Genomic DNA, 9,163 nt, shown 5'->3' on the forward strand with positions numbered 1-9,163 from the left:
ATAGACACGTATACAATGTTTCGACCTATCATGTCGACACATCTATATATATTTCGGAACAACCATAGAAACTCTATATGTGAATGTTGGAGTTAGCTATACAGGGTTGAGGTTGATTCCAAAATATATATAGTTTGAGTTGTATTCAATACTGAGATATGTATACATTGGGTCGTGGATTGATTCAAGATAATAATTATCGATTTATTTCTGTACATCTAACTGTGGACAACTAGTTATAGGTTACTAACGAGGACAGCTGACTTAATAAACTTAAAACATCAAAATATATTAAAAGTGTTGTAAATATATTTTGAACATACTTTGATATATATGTATATATTGTTATAGGTTCGTGAATCAACCAGTGGCCAAGTCTTACTTCCCGACGAAGTAAAAATCTGTGAAAGTGAGTTATAGTCCCACTTTTAAAATCTAATATTTTTGGGATGAGAATACATGCAGGTTTTATAAATGATTTACAAAATGGACACAAGTACGTGAAACTACATTCTATGGTTGAATTATCGAAATCGAATATGCCCCTTTTTATTAAGTCTGGTAATCTAAGAATTAGGGAACAGACACCCTAATTGACGCGAATCCTAAAGATAGATCTATTGGGCCTAACAAACCCCATCCAAAGTTCCGGATGCTTTAGTACTTCGAAATTTATATCATATCCGAAGGGTGTCCCGGAATGATGGGGATATTCTTATATATGCATCTTGTTAATGTCGGTTACCAGGTGTTCACCATATGAATGAATTTTTATCTCTATGTATGGGATGTGTATTGAAATATGAAATCTTGTGGTCTATTGTTACGATTTGATATATATAGGTTAAACCTATAACTCACCAACATTTTTGTTGACGTTTAAAGCATGTTTATTCTCAGGTGAATATTAAGAGCTTCCGCTGTTGCATACTAAAATAAGGACAAGATTTGGAGTCTATGTTTGTATGATATTGTGTAAAAACTGCATTCAAGAAACTGATTTCGATGTAACATATTTGTATTGTAAACCATTATGTAATGGTCGTGTGTAAACAAGATATTTTAGATTATCATTATTTGATAATCTACGTAAAACTTTTTAAACCTTTATTTATGAAATAAAGGTTATGGTTTGTTTTAAAAATGAATGCAGTCTTTGAAAAACGTCTCATATAGAGGTCAAAACCTCGTAACGAAATCAATTAATATGGAACGTTTTTAATCAATAAGAACGGGACATTTCAGTTGGTATCCGAGCGTTGGTCTTAGAGAACCAGAAAATTTGCATTAGTGTGTCTTATCGAGTTTGTTAGGATGCATTAGTGAGTCTGGACTTCGACCGTGTTTTCTTTAAAAATGATTGCTTAACATTTTTTTGTTGGAAACTATATATTTTTAACATTTGAATATTATGTGATATATTAATCTCTTAACGTGTTTGGTATTATGTGATAGATGTCTACCTCTAGAACAAGTCCCATTGACTCACCTAATAATAATGAAGAGTCAAATGTAAATTGGAATGATTCGTGGACTGATTCACAAGTTCCCGAAGAGGAACCGGAAGAAGAGTCGGAACCGGAAGAAGAATCGGAACCGGAAGAAGAATCGAAACCGGAAGAAGAAATAGAACCGGTGGGGGAAATAATAAAACGGTTAAGTAAAAGAGAATCCTCAACCAACCGACCAAGGTTAATTATGGTCAATGGTGTTTTCGCCAAGGAAGCAAAATATTGGGAGGATTACCAATTCTCCGATGAATCGGATTCCGACGAGAATTCCGATGATGTTATAGAAATTACCCCAACTGAATTTAAAAAGGCAAAAGAAAATAATAAGGGAAAGGGCATAAAAATAGAGAAATCTAATTCCAACCCCGATGAACTTTATATGTATCGTCAACCCCCGAAGTCCTTAAGTTGTAACAATGACCCGGGAACCTCTAAACCACCAGGTTTTTCTAAACCAATGTGGATAACGACGGCTCGTATTAGGGGAACATCATATATCCCTAGAAACTTGGCAAAACGAACCAAAACCGAAGAAGAAGAAACAAGCGAGTCGGAATAAGATAGTTGTATTCGTGTGGTGTAATATAAGTAATATAGTGTGCTTATGCTTTATGATATATGTAAAAATTGCTTGTATTAATAAGTATTTTTTTATGAATCTAACTCTTGTCTATTTTACAGTATAAAAACACAAAATGGATAGACAACCCAATATTTTAAGAGACCTACCCGGAGACATGATTGATGAAATCTTGTCTAGAGTCGGTCAGAATTCTTCGGCACAACTATTTAAGGCGAGATCAGTTTGTAAGACATTCGAAGAACGTTCCAAGAATGCCTTGGTTTATAAAAGGCTTTCGTTCGAAAGATGGGGGATATCACATTGGGAAATCCATAAGTTACGATGTGTTTACTTTGACGCATATATTGCGGGGAACCCAAATGCTATTTTACGCAATGGGTTAAGAAATTATTTTGACTCAATATATCCGAATATTGGACTTCATGATTTAGAAAAAGCGGCTAACATGCAACATAAAGAAGCATGATATGCTTACGAGTTAGTAATGTTCGCTTCTCACCAAAGTGAGAAAAAGAAAATCGGGCTACAGCTATTAAACAAAACGTTCCCACAAGTGACGGAGTCGGTAATTGGGGTAAGAAATGAGGTTTTTAGATTGTTACGGGACTGTTGGACATTACGTAACCCTCGTCCCTTTGACGATGTTACAACACGCTGTCTTATCAATGGCCATAACGGTTATGTTCCACAAGACCAAGGATGGGAAGTAGTCCTAGTAAAACCAGAATGCATGACTTGTTTCTGGACGTATGAATTACGTGTCTTTATTGCCTTTGCTGAACGACTTGTGTACTAGCTAGAATTATCTTCACAACCATCTTGTATCAAATTTATTGTGTGCTATATTTCATGCTATATGTAAAATAATCGGTATTGTAAGTTTGTAAAATATTGTGTAAAAGTTTGAACGCGAAATATTATTATAATTAGTTTTTCATATAGAATTGTAGTAGTTGAATTGTATATTAGCTACTAAGTATGAACTTAACGGGTTGGTACTACCCGAATTTAAACTTATAAAACGCTAATATGAAGAAAAAGCTTTTATAAATGAGTTCATATTATGCTACGAAATACTATTAACTACTCTTAATATTATGTATGATTAACTTGTTCCATTTGACTATTTTGAAGGAAATGGCACCGACTACTCGACACACCGTGAATATGAATGAAGAGGAATTCCATACTTTTCTAGCTTCAAACATAGCCGCAGTACAGGCTGCGCTACATACCAACAATAACCTTGGATCTAGCAGTACAGGAAATCATGTAGGATGCACCTACAAAGAATTCACTACCTGCAAACCTTTGGAATTTGATGGAACCGAATGACCGATCGGATTGAAACGGTGGACCGAGAAGGTCGAATCGGTGTTTGCCATAAGTAAGTGTACTGAAGAGGACAAAGTGAAGTACGCTACACATACCTTCACAGGTTCTGCGTTAACATGGTGGAATACCTATCTAGAGCAAGTGGGACAAGACGATGCGTATGCACTACCGTGGTCAGCATTCAAGCACTTGATGAACGAGAAGTACCGTCCCAGAACCGAGGTCAATAAGCTCAAGACAGAACTTAGAGGGTTAAGAACCCAAGGATTTGATATTACCACGTACAAAAGACGATTCACAGAATTGTGCCTATTGTGTCCGGGAGCATTCGAAGATGAGGAAGAGAAGATCGACGCGTTTGTGAAAGGATTACCGGAAAGAATCCAAGAAGATATAAGTTCACACGAGCCCGCCTCCATACAACAGGCATGTAGAATGGCTCACAAACTAGTGAACCAGATTGAAGAAAGAATTAAAGAACAGACTACTGAAGAGGCCAATGTGAAGCAAGTCAAAAGAAAGTGGGAGGAAAACGGTGATAAGAATCACCAATACAACAACAACAGCAATTACAACAATTATCCCAACAATCGCAACATCAATTGCAACTACAACAAATGGCCCAACAACAACAACAACAACAACAGCAACTACAACAATCATCCCAACAACAATAATAACCGCAACAACAACAACAATCAGAAGCAGCTATGCCAAAGGTGTGAAAAGTATCACTCGGGGTTCTGCACCAAATTTTGCAACAAGTGTAAAAGAAATGGTCATAGCGCGGCGAAGTGTGAGGTCTACGGACCAGGGGTTAATAGAACGAAAGGAACAAATGGTGTCGGAACGAGTAATGGCGGAGCAAGTAGTGTCGGAGCAAGTTATGCCAATGTAGTTTGTTATAAATGTGGAAAACCGGGCCACATTATTAGAAATTGCCCGAACCAGGAGAACATGAATGGATAAGGCCGCGGAAGAGTTTTCAATATTAATGCGGCAGAGGCACAGGAAGACCCGGAGCTTATTACGGGTACGTTTTTTATTGACAATAAATCTGCTTACGTTTTATTTGATTCGGGTGCGGATAGAAGCTATATGAGTAGAGATTTTTGTGCTAAATTAAGTTGTCCATTGACGCCTTTGGATAGTAAATTTTTACTCGAATTAGCAAATGGTAAATTAATTTCAGCAGATAATATATGTCGGAATCGAGAAATTAAACTGGTTAGCGAAACATTTAAGATTGATTTGATACCAGTAGAGTTAGGGAGTTTTGATGTGATAATCGGTATGGACTGGTTGAAAGAAGTGAAAGCAGTGATCGTTTGTTACAAAAATGCAATTCGCATTATACGAGAAAAAGGAAAACCCTTAATGGTGTACGGAGAAAAGGGCAACACGAAGCTACATCTTATTAGTAATTTGAAGGCACAAAAACTAATAAGAAAAGGTTGCTATGCTATTCTAGCACACGTCGAGAAAGTACAAACTGAAGAAAAGAGCATCAATGATGTTCCCATTGCAAAAGAATTTCCCGATGTATTTCCGAAAGAATTACCGGGATTACCCCCACATCGATCCGTTAAATTTCAAATAGATCTTGTACCAGGAGCTGCACCAATAGCTCGTGCTCCTTACAGACTCACACCCAGCGAGATGAAAGAACTGCAAAGCCAATTACAAGAACTTTTAGAGCGTGGTTTCATTCGACCAAGCACATCACCGTGGGGAGCTCCTGTTTTGTTTGTCAAGAAGAAAGATGGTACATTCAGGTTTTGTATCGACTACCGAGAGTTGAAAAAACTTACCATCAAGAACCGCTACCCACTACCGAGAATCGACGACTTATTTGATCAACTACAAGGCTCGTCTGTTTATTCAACGATTGACTTACGTTCCGGGTATCATCAAATGCGGGTGAAAGAAGATGATATTCCAAAGACTGCTTTCAGAACACGTTACGGTCATTACGAGTTTATGGTCATGCCATTTGGTTTAACTAATGCACCAGCTGTGTTCATGGACCTTATGAACCGAGTGTGTGGACCATACCTTGACAAGTTTGTCATTGTTTTCATTGATGACATACTTATTTACTCAAAGAATGACCAAGAACACGGTGAACATTTGAGAAAGGTGTTAGAAGTATTGAGGAAGGAAGAATTGTACGCTAAATTTTCAAAGTGTGCATTTTGGTTGGAAGAAGTTCAATTCCTCGGTCACATAGTGAACAAAAAAGGTATTAAGGTGGATCCGGCAAAGATAGAAACTGTTGAAAAGTGGGAAACCCTGAAAACTCCGAAACACATACGCCAGTTTTTAGGACTAGCTGGTTACTACAGAAGGTTCATCCAAGACTTTTCCAGAATAGCAAAACCCTTGACTGCATTAACGCATAAAGGGAAGAAATTTGAATGGAATGATGAACAAGAGAAAGCGTTTCAGTTATTGAAGAAAAAGCTAACTACGGCACCTATATTGTCATTGCCTGAAGGGAATGATGATTTTGTGATTTATTGTGACGCATCAAAGCAAGGTCTCGGTTGTGTATTAATGCAACGAACGAAGGTGATTGCTTATGCGTCTAGACAATTGAAGATTCACGAACAAAATTATACGACGCATGATTTGGAATTAGGTGCTGTTGTTTTTGCATTAAAGACTTGGAGGCACTACTTATATGGGGTCAAAAGTATTATATATACCGACCACAAAAGTCTTCAGCATATATTTAATCAGAAACAACTGAATATGAGGCAGCGTAGGCGGATTGAATTGTTGAATGATTACGACTTTGAGATTCGTTACCACCCGGGGAAGGCAAATGTGGTAGCCGATGCCTTGAGCAGGAAGGACAGAGAACCCATTCGAGTAAAATCTATGAATATAATGATTCATAATAACCTTACTACTCAAATAAAGGAGGCGCAACAAGGAGTTTTAAAAGAGGGAAATTTAAAGGATGAAATACCCAAAGGATCGGAGAAGCATCTTAATATTCGGGAAGACGAAACCCGGTATAGGGCTGAAAGGATTTGGGTACCAAAATTTGGAGATATGAGAGAAATGGTACTTAGAGAAGCTCATAAAACCAGATACTCAATACATCCTGGAACAGGGAAGATGTACAAGGATCTCAAGAAACATTTTTGGTGGCCGGGTATGAAAGCCGATGTTGCTAAATACGTAGGAGAATGTTTGATGTGTTCTAAGGTCAAAGCTGAGCATCAGAAACCATCAAGTCTACTTCAACAACCCGAAATCCCAGAATGGAAATGGGAAAACATTACCATGGATTTCATCACTAAATTGCCAAGGACTGCAAGTGGTTTTGATACTATTTGGGTAATAGTTGATCGTCTCACCAAATCAGCACACTTCTTGCCAATAAGATAAGATGACAAGATGGAGAAGTTAGCACGACTGTATTTGAAGGAAGTCGTCTCCAGACATGGAATACCAATCTCTATTATCTCTGATAGGGATGGCAGATTTATTTCAAGATTTTGGCAGACATTACAGCAAGCATTAGGAACTCGTCTAGACATGAGTACTGCCTATCATCCACAAACTGATGGGCAGAGCAAAAGGACGATACAAACGCTTGAAGACATGCTACGAGCATGTGTTATTGATTTCGAAAACAGTTGGGATCGACATCTACCATTAGCAGAATTTTCCTACAATAACAGCTACCATTCAAGCATTGAGATGGCGCCGTTTGAAGCACTTTATGGTAGAAAGTGCAGGTCTCCGATTTGTTGGAGTGAAGTGGGGGATAGACAGATTACGGGTCCGGAGATTATACAAGAAACTACCAAGAAGATCATCCAAATTCAACAACGGTTGAAAACCGCCCAAAGTCGACAAAAGAGCTACGCTGACATTAAAAGAAAAGATATAGAATTTGAAATTGGAGAGATGGTCATGCTTAAAGTTGCACCTTGGAAAGGCGTTGTTCGATTTGGTAAACGAGGGAAATTAAATCCAAGGTATATTGGACCATTCAAGATTATTGATCGTGTCGGACCAGTAGCTTACTGACTTGAGTTACCTCAAAAACTCGCGGCTGTACATAACACTTTCCACGTCTCAAATTTGAAGAAATGTTTTGCTAAAGAAGATCTCACTATTCCGTTAGATGAAATCCAAATCAACGAAAAACTTCAATTCATCGAAGAACCCGTCGAAATAATGGATCGTGAGGTTAAAAGACTTAAGCAAAACAAGATACCAATTGTTAAGGTTCGATGGAATGCTCGTAGAGGACCCGAGTTCACCTGGGAGCGTGAAGATCAGATGAAGAAGAAATACCCGCATCTATTTCCAGAAGATTCGTCAACACCTTCAACAGCTTAAAATTTCGGGACGAAATTTATTTAACGGGTAGGTACTGTAGTGACCCGAACTTTTCCATGTTTATATATATTAATTGAGATTGATATTTACATGATTAAATGTTTCCAACATGTTAAGCAATCAAACTTGTTAAGACTTGATTAATTGAAATATGTTTCATATAGACAATTGACCACCCAAGTTGACCGGTGATTCACGAACGTTAAAACTTGTAAAAACTATATGATGACATATATATGGATATATATATAGTTAACATGATACTATGATAAGTAAACATATCATTAAGTATATTAACAATGAACTACATATGTAAAAACAAGACTACTAACTTAATGATTTTTAAACGAGACATATATGTAACGATTATCGTTGTAAAGACATTTAATGTATATATATAATATTAAGAGATATTCATACATGATAATATCATGATAATATAATAAATTAAAATCTCATTTGATATTATAAACATTGGGTTAACAACATTTAACAAGATCGTTAACCTAAAGGTTTCAAAACAACACTTACATGTAACGACTAATGATGACTTAACGACTCAGTTAAAATGTATATACATGTAGTGTTTTAATATGTATTTATACACTTTTGAAAGACTTCAATACACTTATCAAAATACTTCTACTTAACAAAAATTCTTACAATTACATCCTCGTTCAGTTTCATCAACAATTCTACTCGTATGCACCCGTATTCGTACTCGTACAATACACAGCTTTTAGATGTATGTACTATTGGTATATACACTCCAATGATCAGCTCTTAGCAGCCCATGTGAGTCACCAAACACATGTGGAAACCATCATTTGGCAACTAGCATGAAATATCTCATAAAATTACAAAAATATGAGTAATCATTCATGACTTATTTACATGAAAACAAAATTACATATCCTTTATATCTAATCCATACACCAACGACCAAAAACACCTACAAACACTTTCATTCTTCAATTTTCTTCATCTAATTGATCTCTCTCAAGTTCTATCTTCAAGTTCTAAGTGTTCTTCATAAATTCCAAAAGTTCTAGTTTCATAAAATCAAGAATACTTTCAAGTTTGCTAGCTCACTTCCAATCTTGTAAGGTGATCATCCAACCTCAAGAAATCTTTGTTTCTTACAGTAGGTTATCATTCTAATACAAGGTAATAATCATATTCAAACTTTGGTTCAATTTCTATAACTATAACAATCTTATTTCAAGTGATGATCTTACTTGAACTTGTTTTCGTGTCATGATTCTGCTTCAAGAACTTCGAGCCATCCAAGGATCCGTTGAAGCTAGATCCATTTTTTTCTTTTCCAGTAGGTTTATCCAAGGAACTTAAGGTAGTAATGATGTTCATAACA

Source organism: Rutidosis leptorrhynchoides, chromosome 7 (genome assembly GCF_046630445.1).
Source record: "Rutidosis leptorrhynchoides isolate AG116_Rl617_1_P2 chromosome 7, CSIRO_AGI_Rlap_v1, whole genome shotgun sequence".
Classification (NCBI taxonomy): domain Eukaryota; kingdom Viridiplantae; phylum Streptophyta; class Magnoliopsida; order Asterales; family Asteraceae; genus Rutidosis; species Rutidosis leptorrhynchoides.